The 22,249-nt window shown below is 44.4% G+C and overlaps 1 pseudogene; it reads left to right on the plus strand.

Moving 5' to 3' along the window:
- Nucleotides 1–7,232: 7,232 nt before the first annotated feature.
- LOC147959846 (protein FAR1-RELATED SEQUENCE 5-like) lies at nucleotides 7,233–10,949 on the plus strand (annotated as a pseudogene).
- Nucleotides 10,950–22,249: the final 11,300 nt, after the last annotated feature.

The raw sequence follows: 22,249 nt of genomic DNA on the forward strand, positions 1-22,249 counted from the left end.
AACATTGCGAAAATAAACCTGAAGTCAAATCAGTGTTGAAGATAAACTAAATGCGAAGACTATGCAATTATGACGGCACAAGTAACACTTTTGAAAGATTGTGGTGGTGGCGTCACCCATCGTATATGAAGTATTAGACTCAGACACGACGCACAATTATCGTGGAGCTCCGAAGTCAAATTCCGCATTAATGTATTCACACTTAGAGTGTATGTCTTCATTGGTTGAAGATATACGTTACTTTGTGTGTTGCACATCTAAGTCATCAACATGCATAAGCGTTAGGATGTGTGTCCAGTTACAGGACATTTGAGTATTGTAAGATATTTAGCTCACACCGCAACTTGCAAAACCTTTTATCATCCAAGGGCTTTGTGAAGATATCTGCCAATTGCTCTTCAGTGTTGATGTGAATGATATTAATATCTTCCTTCACGACATGATCTCTGAGAAAATGGTGACGGATCTGAATGTGCTTTGTCTTCGAATGCTGAACTAGGTTATTGGCAATCTTGATGGCGCTTTGATTGTTGCAGTAGGGTGGCACATGCTTCAGGTGGATGTCATAGTCCTTGAGTGTTTGCTTCATCCACAGAACCTGAGCGCAGCAAGATCCAGCCGCAATGTATTCAGATTCAGGAGTGGAGAGAGATGCACAGTTCTGCTTCTTTGAAGACCAACAGACAAGAGATCGTCCAAGAAAATGACATGTGCCTGATGTGTACTTGCGATCAACCTTGTCACCAGCATAATCAGCATCTAAGAATCCAACTAGATCAAATTCTGAGCCCTTTGGATACCATAAGCCTAGTGTTGGGGTGTAAGCCAAATATCAAAGAATTCGCTTCACAACTAAGTGATGCGAGTCCTTTGGTGCCGCTTGGAATCGGGCACACATGCAAACGCTAAGCATTTTATCTGGCCTAGATGCACACAAATAGAGTAAAGAACCAATCATGGAGCAGTATACCTTTTGATCGAACTCTTTACCATTGTCGTTGGGACCCAAATGACTTTTGGTTGGCATTGGCGTCGTGTATCCTTTGCAGTCTTGCATTCCAAACTTCTTCAGGCAATCTTTGAGGTACTTTTCTTGTGATATGAAGATGCCATTGCTTTGCTGACGGATTTGAAGACCTAGGAAGAATTTCAGCTCACCCATCATGGACATCTGATATTGCTCTTGCATCATGTGTCCAAACTCATCACTATATCTCTTGTTAGTGCAGCCGAAGATAATGTCATCCACATAGATTTGACATACAAAGAATTCTCCATCATATGGCTTCCTGAAGAGTATGGGACCCAGGGAAGCACGTTTGAAGCCTTTGCTCTTCAAGAAGTCTTTGAGTGTGTCATCCAAGCACGAGGGGCTTGTTTGAGGACATATAGTGCCTTGTTGAGCTTGTATACCATATCAGGACATTTTGGATCTTCAAAGCTAGGTGGTTGTGCAACATACACTTCTTCAATCTTGCCATTGAGAAAAGCACTCTTCACATCCATTTGGTACAGGAGGATGTTGTGATGGTTGGCATAGGCTAGCAATATGCGAATGTGTCGGATGAGGGGTTCTGGCTAACCCTTAAGGTTCGAACACTGGGGTGCGCGCGAAGTCTTTCCCTCCTACCGATCTACGCTCTAGCTCGCTAAGATCTTGCGGACGAACTCGACGAACTCGCAACACAGAAAGACACAGGGTTTATACTGGTTCGGGCCACCGTTGTGGTGTAATACCCTACTCCAGTGTGGTGGTGGTGGATTGCCTCTTGGGTTGATGATGAATAGTACAAGGGAAGAACAGCCTCCTGAGGTTGAGGTGTTCTTGTACGTATGGACTTGTGTGTATCTCCGGGTCTTTTCCCCCTTGCTATGGTGGCTAGTCCTATTTATAGAGGCCCTGGTCCTCTTCCCAAATATCGAGCGGGAAGGGAGCCAACAATGGTGGGCTAATTTGAAGGGGGACAACTAGTACAAGCTATCCTGACAAAAGGTAGTATGCGCCTGTGAAAGGCTCTGGGGTGACGCCGTCATGGGCTCCACAATGACCTTCGCCTTGCAGTCCATGGTCTTGGGCTTGTTGCACCGAAATGGAAACCTTTGCCCAAGGCCTCGGTACCCCGTGGCTGCGCTTGCCCCCTTTGCACTAAAGAGGAAACAAGGACGCTGCACGCGCTGGCGTCCGCCTGGCGCCCTCCCGGTGTCGATCGTCATGGCTCACCTCACGAGAGCCTCGCGAGGTTTGCCCCGCCTTGATATCTCCGATCCTCGTGAGCCTTCCTGGCTAGGCCACTCCAGAGGAGGTCTTGCGTCGTCCGCCTCGTGAGGCTTGGCCCCTCGTGAGGGTTTGGATGCTTGTTGATGAAGATGGGCCGTACGGCCTGCTGGCTCCGCCATGCCGCGGGCCGCAGGCAGGCAAGTCTGGGGACCCCCGTTCCCAGAACGCCGATAGTAGCCCCCGGGCCCAAGGTGCACTCGGGCTTGGCTTTGTGGCGAAGCCAAGGGTCAAGTTCGGAGCACCGCGAGCCCCCAAAAGCCTGCGACCTTGGTTGACGCATGGCGGTTGATTAGACGTGGGCGTCTCCACTTCCCCATGCTGCCTTTGAATCCGCCTGGCTATGCGGCCCCTGCGGCCTACACAGTTATTCTTCCGTCGCCACGCCTGGCTCTTCCAATCTCCCTGCTTCCCCGACGCCCTGCTCCGCCTTCCCAATCCGACCAGTGTTCCGCCCGCTTCACCGCGATGGCGCCGAAACAAGCCGACAAGGGGAAGAAACCTCTGTCCTCACCAACTGCGCCTCCATCCTCGAGTCGGCGCTCAACCGGCCTCGGGTGCTCAACAACAAGGCCATGGGCAAGGTGCGCCCCATGCTCGCCTCTAGCTTCAACGAGTGGGGAGAGACGCCGGCCTGGCCTGCGTCTCGCTCCAGCATGGCTCGGGCAGTCACCGAGGTCCCGATCTTCATTGACGCCCTCTAGGCTGGCCTACTTCCTCCCTTCTCCGCCTTCTTCAATGCGGTGCTCGACACTATCAGATCCACATGCTCCATCTTGACCCTCAATCCGTGACCCTTCTTGCCGTCTTTGCCTTTGTGTGTGAGGCCATGGTGGGCATCACCCCCTCCGTGGCGCTCCTCCGCCACTTCTTCTCGCTGCATCTCATCGGTGCCCGGCAGAGCTCAGGGTGTGTGGGCTTCCAGGCCGTGGCTGCGACGGCAGGCATGGGGATCGACTTCGAGATCCCTTCATCCGGGAGCGAGTTCTGCATGCGATGGGTGTTTGTTGATGCCGACATGCTCAACCCTCTGCTCCAAGCTCCGGTGTGGTCACCAGAGGCTCGCGAGCCCTTGCCTCGCCCCCGTCAGGGCCAGGCTGCGGTGGTTGCAGGACATTGGTGTGACTGCGCCCATGGTGGTGAGGGAGTACGTCAAGCATCGAGTTGCCACGCTTCAGTGCCATTCTCGCCCAATGTGGGTGTGACGCCCCCGATTTGACCGTACACTAATCATACACACAAACGTGTACGATCAAGATCAGGGACTCACGGGAAGATATCACAACACAACTCTACAAATAAAATAAATCATACAAGCATCATATTACAAGTCAGGGGCCTCGAGGGCTCGAATACAAGAGCTCGATCATAGACGAGTCAGCGGAAGCAACAATATCTGAGTACAGACATAAGTTAAACAAGTTTGCCTTAAGAAGGCTAGCACAAACTAGGATACAGATCGAAAGAGGCGCAAGCCTCCTGCCTGGGATCCTCCTAAACTACTCCTGGTTGTCGTCAGCGGGCTGCACGTAGTAGTAGGCACCTCCAGAGTAGTAGGAGTCGTCGTCGACGGTGGCGTCTGGCTCCTGGGCTCCATCGTCTGGTCGCAGCAATCGGGTATAGAAAGGGAGAAAAGAGGGAGCAAAGCAACCGTGAGTACTCATCCAAAGAACTCCCAAGCAAGGAGCTACACTACATATGTATGCATTGGTATCAAATGGAAAAGGCTATCATATGTGGACTGAACTGCAGAATGCTGGAAATAAGAGGGGGATAGCTAGTCCTATCAAAGACTATGCTTCTGGTAACCTCCATTTGCAGCAGAAGAAGAGAGTAGATGGTAAGTTCACCAAGTAGCATCGCATAGCATAATCCTAACCGATGATCCCCCCTTCGTCGCCCTGTGAGAGAGCGATCACCAGTTGTATCTGGCACTTGGAAGGGTGTGTTTCATTAAGTATCCGGTTCTAGTTGTCATAAGGTCAAGGTAAAACTCCGGGTCGTCCTTTTATCGAGGGACACGACTATTCAAATAGATCAACTTCCCTGCAGGGGTGCACCACATTTCCCAACACGCTCGATCCCCTTTGTCCAGACACACTTTCTTGGGTCATGCCCGGCCTCGGGAGATCAACACGTCGCAGCCCTACCTAGGCACAACATAGAGGTCAGCACACCGGTCTAAATCCTGTGGCGCAGGGGTCTGGGCCCATCGCCCATTGCACACCAGCATGTTGCGAGGGCGGCCGGAGAGCATACCTAGCAACCTCCATTACAAAGGAAGTTGCATTACACGGTCCAACCCGGCGCACGCCACTCAGTCGCTGACGTCACGAAGGTTTCGGCTGATACCATGACGTCGAGTGCCCATAATTGTCCCCGCGTAGATGGTTAGTGCATATAGGCCAGTGGCCAGACTCAGATCAAATACCAAAATCTCGTTAAGCATGTTAAGTATCTATGAACGCCGACCAGGGCCAGGCCCACCTCTCTCCTAGGTGGTGTCAACCTGCCATGTCGCTCCGCCACAAAGTAGCAGTCGAGGGCCGTCGGGAACCCAGGCCCACCTCTACCGGGATGGAGCCACCTGCCCCTTCAGCCCCCATCTCCGAACAGTATCATAAGTAATGTAACAGTATAAAGTATATAGCATATGCCCATGATCACCTCCCGAAGTGATCACGGCCCAGTAGTATAGCATGGCAGACGGACAAGAGTGTAGGGCCACTGATGATAATCTAGCATCCTATACTAAGCATTTAGGATTGCAGGTAAGGTATCAATAGTTGTAGCAACAATGGCAGGCTATGCATGAGAATAGGATTAACGGAAAGCAGTAACATGCTACACTACTCTAATGCAAGCAGTGTAGAGGAGAGTAGGCGATATCTGGTGATCAAGGGAGGCTTGCCTGGTTGCTCTGGCAAGAAGGAGGGGTCATCAACACCGTAGTCGTACTGGGGGTCTCTGGCAGTCTCGGGGTCTACCGGAAAGAAGTAACGGAGGGGGAACACAATAAATAACAGAGCAATCAATGTAACAAAAAGCAAGATGCGGCATTACGTTGTGCTAGGGGTGACCTGACGCGGTATGAGGTGACACCGGTGAAGGGGGGAAACATCCGGGAAAGTGTTCCCGGCGTTTGGCATTTTCAGACAGATGAAATGGAGGGGGAAGGTTGCATGTTTGCTATGCTAGGAACGTGTGGCAGACGAACATAGTGTGTATCCGGATTCGCCTCATCGTTCTGAGCAACTTTCATATATAAATTATTTTCATTCGAGTTACGGATTATTTTATATGATTTTTCAAAGTTTTAATCATTTTTTAAAATTATTGGATTTAATTTAATTCGAATTTCATTTAAATAATAAATGCTATGGGTACACATAAGTGTACCCAAAGAGGTGCTCATGAGGCTGACAGGTGGGGCCAGTTGACTGGGTCAACTGCCCAGTCAGCAGAGGCTGACAATGCGGTCCAGGGGCTGAGTCAGCAGTCCAGTTAGCGGTCAACATATTGACTGTTGACTGGTCAAACTTGACTGGTCAAACTGCAGGTGGGGCCCACTCATGAGTGACACAAGTTATTGTAATTTGTTCAATGGACTAATTAAGTGAATAGGGTCCATTAGTCATGCGGTCAAGACGCTAGCCTAACCACTAATCAATCCCTAACTAAAATGGGTCGGCCTCATCAGGCATAGCGCCAGCTACGGCTCACTGGTGCTTGGGCACACATGTACGCACAGGCGCTCGGCGCCATGGACACGGCCAACTGCAGGCACAAGGGGAGCGCATCAAGGGCGGCCGGGAACAGCGATAGGCATGGCGCGCAGGTCACGGCCAGCAAGCACGGACCACAGTGGGCAGCGACGTGCACACGCAGTAGCAGCGACATCAACAAGGAGCAGCAGCAGCAGGCAACAGCGGTGGGCGGCTACGACAGCGGGCGTCAGCAGCAGCGTTTAAGCCACGAAGCAGCAGCGCACCTAGCAAGCAGCAGGAGCGTGGCGGCGGACGGCTAAGGCGCGCCCGGCGCGGGGGCACACACGTACGCGGAAACTTGAGCATGGCCATGCATGAGGACGGCCGAGCTTGGGGACAACGGCAAACGGTGACGAACGGAAGGAAAAAAGGGGGTCTGCAGAGGAGCTCACTGCGAGCTCGATGGCGCAGTCGAGAAGGCCGGAGGTGGACCGGAGGAGACAAATCCAACGACGAACGGCGGCGGCCGTGGCGGGGAAGACGACCAGATGGCGAGGTTGTGGAGGGCTCCAGCTCAAACCGGAGGTTGTAGGCGATGCAGAATAGGCCGGTGGAGCTCTAGAGCATATCCTCGCGGGTCGGGGACAGCTCCGGCCATGGGAACGGTGGAAGCGCGGCCATGGACGCGCTCGAGGCAGCGTGGGAACAAGGGGAGCGGCGTGAGGGAGCGAAAGAATGGGACGAGCAGGCAGCTACGGTTTCGAGAGGATGGCGGGGGTGGTCTTATCCACTGGGGGAGTCACGGGATGGCAGACACGCAACCCCCGGGGCGGCCATGGTGGCTTGATGTGTGCCATGGCCATTCCCCCTGTTTACTGTACGTGAAGAAGATGTAAACAAGAAGTGGGCTGGGTTTCCTAATGCAATAAAGCCTTTTACTTTCGCGTTCCATTCACAGCGGCTATCCCAACCGCTCGCGAGCGCGTGTGGATCCACACCAACCGGACCCGCAGCCCATGTGGCAATTCTATCCGACCCCACCTCGCATCTTTTCCTAAACCAATACGCCAGGAATACAGAGACCATTCCTACCATACGTATTCAGATACGAGCGGCGGCCCATACCTGTGCTATGGAAACGACCCCACCCTGTGGGAGGAGCAAACCATTCAAAATTTGAACAGCTCCCAGTTCCTGACTAGAGCTTCAAGATTTCGGAGAGAATTCTGCAAAAGATCTCCCGTCCGGCGATGGATACGCCGCCGCCACGGATGGTCCTCGCGCCTGGATCATTCACCCAAATACTTCTAAGGTATGCTCAAACCCATTGGCAATCCATTCAAATCTTTGTTCCTCAATGATTCATCTCACATGCCCTTCGGCGGACAGCTTCTCCTCCATCCCTTCCCAAGATCCAAATCTCTGTTGGACCCAGCAAGAAGAACAAGAGTATGTGGGAGAGACAGACTGGACGGAGGGCGGAAACCATTGCGGGGGCGGCATCGACACCGAGGATCAATTTCAGTCCTCTCCCACCATACCAGATCCAACTTCCCCCATCTATGAGGCCGACGGCGAGGTGAATTGTGAGAACGACGATGCCAAGCTCCGCTCGCCAACGCCAGAGCTCGATGGATACACTTGGTCAGGAGATGAATGCTTGGAGTCGCCGCTGTCAGAGCAAACCAACAAGCCAAACCTGGTTCAGTCAGACCAATCTCGTCCTGACCAATGTCCATGGAAGAGAAGGTAACCACATCTGCCGCTTAGGTCTCCATGTTCTTTTCCTTTGCATCCTGTTGAATGCTTTGTGGTTACCGATTACAAGGAGTTGCATACTACACTAACTTATCAGCAATTACAGTCAACATGGTGGTTTTTTCAGTGAAAGAAACTGTGTCTATATGCAACTCCAATCACTGCAATATTTACATTGCAGTAGAGGAAGCTGGGACTGAATCTATTTTTTGGACTTTGGATTCTAATCTGGGTTACATACTGAACTTTTTGGTCTGAACCATTTGTAGCTTGTGTGCATATCTCGTTAATCATATAACATTGAGCAGCCATAAAGTTCAGAACTCCATGAACTGGTAACTGCTGTATGTGCAGTATGGTTAGTTTTACATGCGAGGAATTATGGGTTGTGACAGCTTTTTATGGTCATCTAGGACTCCAAATAGCTCTGCAAAAATCATATTGAAACTTACTCTTTCATGAAAATGCAGATAAGATTCACCACATAACTCATTCTTTCCCTGAGAAGCATACTTTCATTTCTGTCAGGATACGTCGTGGGAAAATACCAGATCAGCGGCAGCCTAAACAGGGAAGGGTCTGTGTTCTCGAAAAAGCAATGCGTGAATTTGTTCAAAGGAAGTCTGGACAAGTTGTCGCCCCTGAGATTGGAAGAGAGTTCGACTCATTTGCGGAGGCATTTGAATTTTATAATCTTTATTCTTGGGAGATTGGGTTTGGCATCAGATATGGTCAATCTAGGAAAAATGCAAAGAAGAGCAGAACCGTTCAGGACATCGTTTGCGGCTGTGCGGTGAGTATAGACAGCATCAAGTGATTCTTTGGATGACATGCTTCTTAGACACTAAAAATACTAATGTTGCGCTACCGTTATAATTTCAGGGAAGGCCAAAGAGAGAAAACACAAAGTCAGTAGCCAGCAACTGCCAAGCCTTGATCAGGCTACACCGCACAGCCGACAATGGATGGTATATACATGATTTTAGATCTGAACACAACCACCATTTGTCCTCATTGTGTGGCGAGAAACTACATTGGCCATCACACAGGAACATTGACACACACACAAAAGATATTGTCAAGCACTTGAGGAGCAACAACATTGGGATAACCAAGGTTTTTTGTGTCATCGCAAGCTTCTTTGCATCAATGGAGAGTGTACCATTCAACAAGAGAGCTCTCACGTACATGTGCAAGAGGATGAACCAAGAAACTGCAGATGATGACATAAGGAAAACAGTTCAGCTCTTCTATGAACTTAAGAAGAATGACCCAATGTTTGCTGACAGTGTTCTTGTCGACGGCGACAGCAAGATTCCGGCTCTTATGTGGACAAATGGAAGGAGTAGATACCAATACAAAATGTTTGGCGATGCAATCACATTTGACACAACATATCGTACAAACCAGTACGATATGCCATTCGGACTATTTGTTGGGGTCAACCATCATTTCCAGAGCATAATATTAGGAGGCGTTATGATGAGGAACGAGAAGCAAAAATCATTCGAGTGGGTATTCAAGGAATTTGTGTCATTAATGGGAGGTAAAGCATCGGTAACTATCCTAACAGTAAATAATTGGAGCCTCCTAATGCATTTCAAAACATGTAATTTATCTTGTACCTTCATTATCACGTACTGACCATAAAATTCCTATCAGACCAATGCCGTGCCATGGAGTTGGCTATTGCTAAAGTATTGCCTGGAACGAAGCACCGGTGGTGCAAATGGCATGTGCTGCGTCGTGCAAAGGAATCCCTTGGCTCTGTATACACACAGAAAAAAGATTTCAGGGATGAACTACGCAAGATATTGGAATATATGCTCACTGTAGAAGAGTTCGAAGCAGCTTGGGCAAAGTTGATTCAAAAGTATGGTCTTTAGGAACACCCAATGTTGACACAGATATACGAGCTCCGACAGAAATGGGCAAAGCCATATTTTGCAGGTGTATTCTGCACGAGGATGACAAGCACCCAACGGTCAGAGAGCGCTAACCACATGTTGAAGAACTTTGTACCTGCTGGTGCCTCAATGCACAGGTTTGTTAGGAACTACCAGAAACTTCAGTTCGACCATGATTCAGAAGAAAATTTTGCTGAGAAGAAAAGCCACTTGGTGTGTTTAATGGCCTTAACTGTACTAAATACTAAGTACTTAGCTTACTTTTTCTAACTGTTGGGACAAACAATTCTGACTATAATTTTCGTTGTTCTTAATATAGGTGAGCACAGTGCTCAAGACCGGTTTGCCTATGGAGAGGCATGCTGCGAAGGTTTACACACCTGCACTATTCAAATAGTTCCAAGAAGCATGCTTCAAATCTGCATCCTACTACATCGAGAACACTCTGGTCATAAACGATACATATTGTGTCACACACCTTTTTGCAGAGCGGAGAGAGAGCTGGTCAAAAACATCTTACAATGTCAAAGTGCATCAACCTGAGAATATCTTCAAATGTGAGTGTGGAATGTATGATCATATGGGTTTGCTCTGCTGCCATGCGATCCGGGTAAAATGTTTTCCTTAAAAGTTTATGTTAGAATTTGAAGACCATTACTGAATCTGTTTAAAACGTGCTAACTAATGTTTCAGGTAATGGCACACTTGAAATTCACGAAGATACCATAAGAGCACATCATGAGGAGGTGGACTAAAAATGCATGTGAAGATTTACCTGAGCACTTGAAAATATATAAGGGACACAGCCCTATCCTGGAATCAACTACCTTCAGGCATACAACAGTTTACACAACAGCTCTTGATATTGTAAGGATGGGTGACAGCAACCCTGAGGCCTTCGACCTTGCAATGGTAAGGCTGTCAGCTGCAAAGGATGATCTCAAAGAAAAAGCAACTGAGAAAGATAGCAAAGGACTAGAGGATATACTAGGTAAAGAAAACATTGATATCAACGGGGTTGATGCAGGTGATATTAATCTCAAATCATTAATGAGGATAGAATCTCGCAAGAGAGATCGTGGGCGACCTACCAACGCAAGATCTAGGCCAGGCTATGAAGTGAGCAATCCAAGAACCAAGTTTTGTAAAACTTGCAGGGGAAAGGGACACAACTCTGGGAAGTGCCCAACAAATGACGGATCAAACAAGAAGCAGAGGAAAGAACCAAAGTGCGGGAAGTGTGGCGTACTTGGACACATCAGGAAACAATGCAACAGAACATTTGAATCGTGGTTTAGATGAGTAGCTTAACAAATCAAAGCACTTCGGACATAAACTCAATGTCTTGATGTGTATTGGAAATATAACGATGATCCTTGAATTCCATATCTTTTTAAACAGACTGCTTGTCAGTGTGACAACGTGTTATGTGACAGATGTTTCATTATTATGTTTGGAAATCTGATTAAGATCATGGAACAAACAGAGCTGAAACTAAATGATTGTGCAAAATACAAGTTCTTCCGTTCTGTTCTATGATCGAAAACAACATGAATTGCTACTACTGCTGCTACAATCTATTAAACAATGTTCACACTAGGTGTAGATGAGATATAACACAATGACTCATGGTCATGCACACACTTTCTACAAGATATGTCTTCTGAATCCATCAAAAAACTATTTTAAGGTATAGGCGCTTATGACCTCCCTCTTTATGCCTTGTAATAATGACTCCTCTGGAATTACAACCTCGCCACACACACCAAGAAATCCGATGACCTCACCAAGCCGCCCGCCAACTAGCCGGGAGCAGTCTAGCAGACCCTAGGGGGTGCACCGCATGCTCGCGCTATAGAATCCATCGACATCTTCTTTCGCATTCCCATCTTTAGGAGCAATCGATACACTGATCTTCGATGGATTAAATTATTTTGTGGATTGGATTTCACTTGCCCGTCTATGTTTTCCCTTGCGTGTGCTTGGTATAAGTGTTCTATAAATGTTTCACTGTATTATTATGTATTCTCTTTTAGTTTTTTTATATGTATAGAAGTGGAATAGAATAACCTTCTTGATGGGTAATGATCATACGCCTGTAATGCACTTTTTTTCACTTAAATGAATTTTGTAATTCATAGATATTGCAATACTTTATATTAAAAATAAGACAACCAATTTACTTGCTAATTTCAATCCGACTATACAAATCGTAAATTCTTATTGTTCAAGTCAAAATTTCAAGTCTCTTAGTTCACGCTTTCTCGCAAATGGGTTAAAATAGATTATTATTTTCTATCATATTAGAGCTTTCCTCTTTTTTACATGTCAATGAATATTCTAATGGGAATGGAATTTCTTAGTATTTTTTTATGGAAAAAAATCATAGTATTGAAAGAGAATAGGTCGCAATTCAGATTGCAAATTACATAAAGCCCATCAAGTTCCAAAACCTTTGAAGCACCAATATCAAATAGAGCCATACGAACATCCTTGGCAAAATAAGGGGCTAGTAGAGCATTGTTCCTTTCGTCAGAAACCCTCCTACAAACAAGGGATACGACATCCTAATTTTGATTCTAAAACTCCTTAGTGTATCTCTCTATCCCGGTATCCTCGCGACTAACACCTTAGTCACTATACCTGCCACACGATGTTGGATACCGTAATATTGAGTGGGCCCAGAGTGTATCTCTCCATTGCCGAAGGGTCAAATCTCAGCCTTGACATATTGTGTACCGCATAATATTTCCATTCCACCTCCACCGAGGTAGCTATCTAATCCGAGTGGGAGCCGGAGCTAAAAGGCCATCCACTCGCGTCGATCAAGTTTCTTCTCTTTCTCTACTGGCTACACGGCTGCAAGCCATGTCATCCCCGTTTCGGACATAGTCTTAGCGAGTAGCGAGGCCTTGCCGGGGCCGCCACTTCCAATTTACACCTAATCCCTCCCATTCATATTATGTGTTGCTCAAACAGATATATTAGATGTATTTTAGTGCTAGACATATTCATTTGAGCAACTAATAATACTAGTAAAACGCCCGTGCGTTGCCACGGGATTTTGGAAAAATTTAAGATGCTACTCACGGAGCTAAAATAACCAAGAATAAAGCCGTCTCAACTAACTCACATCTTTTTCTTGACAATCAGCTAACACACATCATACTATCATACTATCGAAACCTTCCCCATCATCGGCTATCAGTTGGCCATTCACAAGATGGCGGTGGGCGCGGGCGCTAGACTTGGTCATCTACGACGTTGCGGCAGCCGAAGATCGAGTTGGACGTGGGGGTGTAAGGAGGGAAACAAGCACGCAAGGAGCAGCGGCATTGCGACGGGAAGTCGTGCCACGACCTTTACCTTTTCCCGGGCAACAGCCAGAGGCCACCATGCTCCTCGGCTCTCCCTCCTCTCTTCCATGCCTGGCAACAAGATGGGCGAGATAGAGAGGAGGCAACCAAGATGTTTTTCTATATGGCGACCAAGATGCTTTTGTTTACTCGTGCCACGGATTCCTTATAGCCCCACCCTCGAGCGAAAAATTATCTCTTCTTTCCAAATTTATCTTCTTTTGCTTCTTGGTTTTTCATTATTCTCGTCAAATAAGAATTGCCTTGCTATATAACCTCGTCAAACTAATAGCATACACTTTTATGGATCCACTAATATGAGTTCATCATTATTTCGTTACTAAAAAGGATGGAACTCTAAAATGTTAAACAGCATGCTACACCAAATAATGTGAACTGATTGTATAATCAAACAATTTAATCCAAAATTATAAGACCTTAGGCATTTAATTACAAAACCAATGTGTTTGTGTTGAATGTTATGTTTGATCACTTTTGCAACCAAGTTCTTCTTGATATATGTACACCAATTTTAAAGCAAATGTAGAGCAGCAGAAACAACCATTTCTCCCTTTTTCCTTCTTCTAGAAATCCAGTAATAGACTAATGATATAGACTACTCTGTTTTCTTTAGATGTAGGGTCCTCCTTGATTATGATGTAGGGTCTCGTTGGGCCATCAAAGCCCCTCCGTCGTCACTCCCTCCCCCATAACTACATCCTCCTCCTTGAGTCACCGCGCCAACCCAATCCTGCGTCAGTCTGAGCGCCCGACAGTTCCCGAGCGTTACTCACCCGGCCTCATGATGCGCGACTCCGTCACCAGCATGCCCTTGCACCACCTCATGCATGCCTCCTTCACCGACCAACAGCGGCCACGGATGAGGTCAACAGGCACTAAGCCCTTGACCACTGCTGCGTGTGCTGCTCTCCCTGCAACAGTGTATCAATTTTCAAAATGGTGTATCAATTAGCTCCGGTGTTCTACTTATGGCTGAAAAAATTGTCTTTGATTTTTTATTTTGACCCGATTGAAATTAAGTGGTTGCAACGAAAAAGGAAATTGAATTAGATTACTTCACTATCATACTATTAGTTCTTCTCCAAAAAAATCGTTGACAACAACAACTAATGGTAATGGATACATTTCCACTTCAAACATGTCTTTACTTGCCCGAGGTTGATGTAGAGGTCCTTGACGTCGCTCTTGAGCTCCTGGTTGCCATTCTCGAGGTCAAAGAACACCTACAGAGATATTAACCACCACAACTATTTCATATCTTGACAAACCAAAATGAAAGAGCAATCCTATATATAGGGAAAAACACATGAATGGCACAAAACCGGCGATGATTCCTTGTTATAGAAACTAATATGCGCACTCATTTTCTATTTGGATCATATTTTGTTGAACAAATCATTGCTTCAGTTCAGTACCAGTGCCACATCGATGTGTTTCACCTGATCTGTAGTACTACAAGGTCTATCTTTGTGCAAAAAACTATAACGATGCTACGAACTTGTCGCTCTGCACCGGCTCAAAGGGCAACACGTTCCTGTCGAGGTCTGGTCCCCGGCCAACCATTGCATGTGGAGCTGTCGCAGCTCCCAGCCGACGCCTTCCAGGTGGAGCGTTGGGGACTCCCAGCCGTAGCCGGCCGCTTGATTTAGATGAGTTGATCCTGGTCCAACGCCGCTCCGACCTCCTCTTTGATGGGCTCCATGCCCTTATTGATGTGCCCATGCCAGTCTAAGGAGGCTGGGAGCTCAGCTATTGCCTGAATTACATGCCTGCTCAAAAATTTAAAAACAGCTTGGCTAAAATCTCATATCACTTTCAGAATAAAACTTGATGAAACAGAGTTATGATAACAAAACCATGTGATGAACCAGGATTTTTGGTAAATAAAATCAAAAGTACATGTTTTACTCCAACAAGCTATACTACTACTATGTTGGCGCACTTAATTTGGAGCACACATAGAGCTTAATGGACTCGTTATCCGTGAATTCTTCCGCACTTAGAGGTCGACCTGAAGTGAAAATATCATGTTCCATAATATTCAAAGGAACTTTTACAAATGCATGTGGCGCATTTAAGGTCATGCGAAATCAATCTCCTGATAGAGGCACTTTATCCATCTACCTTCTGCGCTTTATATGTCAAATATATAGAATTTTCTCGAGTACTTCGCTAATGCATTTGATGCACTTAATTATATGACACGCAGTGCTTATTCACGTTTCGCATTTTATATACGGCTTAGCAAATGAAAATTTTCACTTAGGGTAGGAGAAGTTATTCATGGCCGCTACGCACTTCATATGTCATACATAGAGAACTTTTTCGTGCGTACACAGGATCTTGAGTACTACGCTAATGCATGTGGTGCACTTAATTAAATGATACGAAGTGCTTATTCACCTTTTTGTCATTTCGGATTGAAACATTGTCAATGAACGTTGTGCACTTGAGATGCCAACCCGAAAGAACTTTACTGCCCTTCATACCATTTTTTGTAGTACTGTTCACGAAGAGGGAGGCGCACCTAATGTATAATTCACTAAGAACTTCTCAACGTCGGTTGGGACGACAATAGAATTTTAAGGTTTCAAAAAGCACTTAGAAAAGAACCTCAACATTTATGTTTGAAACATCATTCACGGACGTTCCGCGCCCGAGTTGCCGAACATACAAAACTTTAACAACGTCCATATGAATCTTAGTACTTTACTAGGAGGAATGACGCACTTAAGTTAGACGACACGTAGTGCTTAATGTAAACTTACTAGTGCATGACTTCGCACTTAGAGGTCGACCAGGGAGGACTTACCAAATAACCTCATCATTTATGTTGCACTCGAGTTGCAAAACAGAAATAACTTTAACAACATCCATACGAATCTCAGTACTTTACTATAAAGAATGGCGCACTTAATTTGAAGCACACGTAGGGCTTAATAAGTTGTCTGTGCATTCTTCCACACTTAGAGGTCGACCAGAACTGAAAATATCGTATTCCATAATATTCCAAGGAACTTTTACAATTGCGTGTTGCGCATTTGACGTCATGCAAAATCCATCGCCTGATAGAGAAACTTTATCCATCTAGCTTTCACACTTTATATGTCAAACCTATAGAACTATCCCGAGCGTACATAACTTCTTGCATACTTTGCTAATGCATGTGGTGCACCATAATATTCCAAGGAACTTTTACAAATGCGTGTGGCGCATTTGAGGTCATGTGAACTCCATCGCCTGAGAGAGACACTGTATACATCTACCTTCCGCACTTTATATGTCAAAAATATAGAAATTTTCGCGAGCGTACGAAACTTCTTGAGTACTTCGAGGTCATGTGAACTCCATCGCCTGAAAGAGACACTTTATACATCTACATTCCACACTTTATATGCCAAACATATAAAAAAATTCACGAACGTACGTGACTTCTTGAGTACTTCACTAATGCATGTGGTGCACTTAATTATATGACACACATCGCTTATTCACTTTTCACAATTTATAAAGGGCTTAGCAAATGAATTTTCCACTTAGGGTAGGAGAAGTTATTGATGCATGCTCTGCACTTCATATGTTATACACAGAGAACTTTTTCGAGCGTACACAAGTTCTTGACTACTCCGCCAAGGCATGTGGTGCACTTAATTATATGACACAAAGTGCTTATTCACCTCTTTGTTAGTTCGGATTGAAACGTTGTCAATAAACGTTGTGCACTTTTGATGCCAACCGAAAAGAACTTTACCACCATTCATACCATGTTTTAGTACTTTCCACGAAGAGGGAGGCACACTTAATGTATAGACCGCTAATAACTTATCAACTTTGGTTAGGACGACACTTGAACTTTTAGGTTTCAAAAAAAGACTTAGCAAAGAACCTCATAATTTATGTTTGAAACATAATTCATGCACGTTCGCACCCGAAATGAAAATACCGTAATTCATAATATTACAAGGAACCTTCACTAATGCGTATGGCGCATTTGAGGTCATGTGAAATCCATGGCCTGAGAGATACACTTTATCCATCTGCCTTCCGCACTTTATATGTCAAACATAAAGAACTTTCTCGAGCGTACACAACTTATTGAGTACTTCGCTGATGCATGTGGTGCACTTATTTGTATGACACGCACTGCTTACTCATGTTCCATACTTTATAAAGGGCTTAGTGAATGAATTTTCCACTTATGGTAGGAGAAGTTATTCATGCACGTTGTCCACTTCATATGTCATACATAGAGAAGTTTTTCGAGCGTACACATTTTCTTGAGTACTACGCTAAGGCATGTGGTGCACTTAATTATATGACATAAGGTGTTGAATCAATTTTTTGTCGTTTAGGATTGAAACATTGTCAATGAACGTTCTGCACTTGAGATGCCAATCAGAAAGAACTTTACTGCCCTTCCTATGATGGTTTTAGTAACTTTCAAAGAGGGGAGGCGCACTTAATGTTTAAGTCACTAAGAACTTCTCAACTACGGTTAGGACGACAATACAATCTTTAGGTTTCAAAAAGGACTTAGCAAAGAACATCATCATTTATGTTTGAAACATCATTCACGCACGTTCCACACCCGAGTTGCCAAACATAAAGGAATTTAACAATGTCCATATGAATCTTAGTACTTTAATAGAAGGAATGTCGCACTTAAATTAGATGATATGTAGGGCTTACTGTAAAACCTATTCATACATAATTTCGCACTTATACGTCGACCAGGAAGGACTATCCAAAGAACCTCACCATTTATGATTGAAACATCATTCATATGAATCTCAGTACTTTACCAGAAAGAATGGCGCACTTAATTTGGAGCACACGTTGGGCATAGTTAACTGAAAAGTTATATGTGCATTCTTCCGCACTTAGAGGTCGACCAGAAATGAAAACACCGTACTGCATAATATTCCAAGGAACTTTTACAACTGCGTGTGGCGCATTTGAGGTCATGTGAACTCCATCGCCTGAGAGAGACACTTTATACATCTACCTTCCGCACTTTATATGTCAAAAATATAGAAATTTTCGCGACCGTACGAAACTTCTTGAGTACTTCGAGGTCATGTGAACTCCATTGCCTGAAAGAGACACTTTATACATCTACCTTCCGCACTTTATATGTCAAACATATAGAAATTTTCATGAATGTATGCGACTTCTTGAGTACTTCGCTAATGCATGTGGTGCACTTAATTATATGACACACATCGCTTATTCACACTCCACACTTTATAAAGGGCTTAGCAAATGAATTTTCCACTTAGGGTAGGAGAAGTTATTCATGCACGCTCTGCACTTCATATGTTATGCACAGAGAACTTTTTCGAGCGTACACAAGTTCTTGACTACTCCGCCAAGGCTTGTGGTGCACTTAATTATATGACACGAAGTGCTTATTCACCTCTTTGTTAGTTCGGATTGAAACATTGTCAATAAACGTTGTGCACTTTTGATGCCAACCGGAAAGAACTTTACCACCATTCATACCATGTTTTAGTTTTTTCCACGAAGAGGGAGGCACACTTAATGTATAGACCGCTAATAACTTCTCAATTTTGGTTAGGACAACACTTGAACTTTTTGGTTTCAAAAAAAGACTTAGCAAAGAACATCATCATTTATGTTTGAAACATAATTCACGCACGTTCGCACCCGAGTTGCCGAAGAGAAAGAACTTTAGCAACGTCCATACAAATCTTATGACTTTACTGGAAGGAATGGCGCACATAAGTTAGATGACAAGTAGGGCTTAATGTAAAACTTATTCGTGCATATGTCACACTTAGAGGTCGACCAGAAAGGAGGTATCAAAGGACCTCATCATCTATGTTTGAAACGTCATTCATGCATGTTTCGCAATTGATTTGCTGAACAGAAAGAACTTTAACAACATCTATATGAATCTCTGAACTTTACTAGAAGGAATGGCGCACTTAATGTGGAACACACGTAATGCTTAGTGGAAAAGTTATCTGTGCATTCTTCCACAATTAGAGTTCCACCATAAATGAAAATACCGTATTGCATAATATTACAAGGAACTTACACTCATGCGTGTGAAATCAATCGCCTGAGAGATACAATCGCCTGAGAGATACACTTTATCCATCTGCCTCCCGCACTTTATATGTCAAACATATAGAACTATCTCGAGCGTACACAACTTATTGAGTACTTCGCTGATGCATGTGGTGCACTTAATTATATGACACGCACTGCTTATTCACATTCAACACTTTATAAAGGGCTTAGCGAATGAATTTTCCACTTAGGGTAGGAGAAGTTATTCATGCATGCTGCGCACTTCATATGTCATAGATGGAGAACTTTTTCGAGCATACACATTTTCTTAAGTACTCCGCTAAGGCATGCGGTGCACTTAATTACATGACATGAAGTGCTGAATCAATTTTTTGTCATTTTGGATTGAAACGTTGTCAATGAATGTTCTGCACTTGAGATGCCAACCGGAAAGAACTTTACCGCCCGTCCTACCTTTCTTAGTACTTTTCACGAAGAGGGAGGCACACTTAATGTATAAGTCACTAAAAATTTCTCAACTATGGTTAGGACGACACTAGAATCTTTAGGTTTCAAAAAGGTCTTAGCAAAGAACCTCATCATTTATGTTTGAAACATCATTCACGCACGTTCCACACCCGAGTTGCCAAACAGAAAGGAATTTAACAATGTCCATATGAATCTTAGTATTTTAATAGAAGGAATGTCGCACTTAAGTTAGACGACATGTGGGGCTTAATGAAAATCTTATTCATGCATAATTTCGCACTTATATGTCGACCAGGAAGGACTAACCAAAGAGCGTCGCCATTTATGTCTGAAACGTCATTTATATGAATCTCAATACTTTACCAGAAAGAATGGCGCACTTAACTTGGAGCACACGTAGGGCTTAATTAATAGAAAGTTATCTTTGAATTCTTCCGCACTTAGAGATCGACCAGAAATGAAAACACCGTTTTCCACAATATTCCATGGAACTTTTACAAATGCGTGTGGCGCATTTGAGGTCATGTGAACTCCATCGCCTGATAGAGACACTTTATCCATCTACCTTCCGCACTTTATATGTCAAACATATAGAAATTTTCGTGAGCGTACAAAGCTTCTTGAGTACTTCGAGGTCATGTGAACTCCGTCGCCTGAGTGAGATACTTTATACATCTACCTTCCGCACTTTATATGTCAAACATATAGACCTTTTCACGAACGTACGCGACTTCTTGAATACTTCGCTAATGCATGTGGTGCACTTAATTATATGACGCACAGTGCTTATTCATATTCCGCACTTTATAAAGGCTTTAGCAAATGAAATTTCCACTTAGGGTAGGAGAGGTTATTCATGCATGCTCTGCACTTCATTAGTACTCCACCAAGGCATGTGGTGCACTTAATAATATGACACGAAGTGCTTATTCACCTCTTTGTCAGTTCGGATTGAAACGTTCTCAATGAACGTTGCGCACTTGTGATGAAAACCGGAAAGAACTTTACCGCCATTCATACCATTATGTAGTACTTTCTACGAAGAGGGAGGCGCACTTAATGTGTAAGCCACTAAGAACTTCTCAACTTCGGTTAGGACGACACTTGAATATTTATGTTTCAGAAAGGACTTAACAAAAAACATCATCATTTATGTTTGAAACAAGATAACCTTGTAGAGGCTCGCTAGGGACACAGTATTTGTTTATGTGTTCACACATATATTCAAATTTCTGGTCAATACAATCCTGGAATTAATATTAATCCCTTATGATGATTAAGGAATTACAATAATATCAACTTTATTATTCCCTCTAGGGCATTTTTCCATCAAGAACAAGAGATGAAAACACAAGAGAAACACTCAATAACAAGTTCAATCAAACATCCACTAGACTAACAAACACACAAGATCCACAAGATACGTGAACAATCAAATGGAAAGATACAAGGTAGAGTTCTTCCCAAATCCCATAGGAGATGAGGTCTTGATGATTCAATTGGGCAATGCTTCTCCACAAGTGGAGGTCTTGTACTCCAATGGAGTCTTCTCTTTCTCAAGATGAATCCCACAAAGGGAGATACATGATCTAAGCTCAAATGTTTAGATCTATTATTGGCTATTGCTGAATGGGGAGGAGTATTTATACATCCACGGGACTAACGGTTAAGGAGTGGAGAATTGGGATTACATGGGAAAATCCAAACAGCTCCATAGAGGCAGCCCTTGTGAACCGGGTAACCTAAGCATGTGTGGTCGCGGTATCAAGTGCACTGACGAATTCGGCCATGTGCATGGGCTTGTACCGTGGCTTCTTGCGGACTACCATCGGTGCTTCTTGAACCTCGCCTTCTTCTTGACAGTTCATTCTTCGCTTCCAAGCATACCTCTTGGATTGTGGAGTTGTTCTCTTCATCTTGGACTCATACTCGATCAATCTGTAGCTACGCTCACACATATGTAAGCGCATAAGTAGTATGCCATCGTCGAAGGGTACAAGTGAACACGTGTAAAGTATATGATTCACCGTAATTTTGCAAGTTCAGCGATCCATTGTTGGTCTTGTGGAAGAATCACTGAGATATAATATACGCTTTGATGAGGTGATCAAAGCATATTGTTCTATACATAAAGCATATTGTTCTATTACATACTTATGGTGAAGTTTGTACCTATGTTAAAATTGGGTGGTATCACTACAACAATTCCTGAAGTATATGTGGATGACATACTTGTTTATCAGGACTGAATTATAATTTTCTGCAAAGCATAAAGAGTTGTTCTAACGGACCTTTTTGAATGAAAGACCTCGGTAGATCTACTTATGTATTGGGATATATCAAGACGCCTGATAATTCTTTCACAGAGCACATATATTGACATGATTTTGAACGAGCTCAAAATGAACGCTGCTTGAGACCTCGGTAGTTCTTGCCTGAGTTCTAAGGTGTGAAATTGAGTAAGACTCAAAGACCAACCACAACATAAAAATAGAGAGATAGTGAAAGTGATTCCCTCTGCCACATCCATATGTTCTACTCCCTCCGTCCGGAAACACTGGTAGGAGGAATGGATGTATCTAGATGTATTTTAGTTCTAGATACATTCATTTTTATGCATTTCTCTGACAAGTATTACCGGACAGAGGGAGTATAAAACATGACATGCTGTGTACCAGACCAGAGTGTGCCTTGCCACGT

Source organism: Triticum urartu, chromosome 7A (genome assembly GCF_056163025.1).
Source record: "Triticum urartu cultivar PI428250 chromosome 7A, HENAU_Tu73, whole genome shotgun sequence".
Classification (NCBI taxonomy): Eukaryota; Viridiplantae; Streptophyta; class Magnoliopsida; order Poales; family Poaceae; genus Triticum; species Triticum urartu.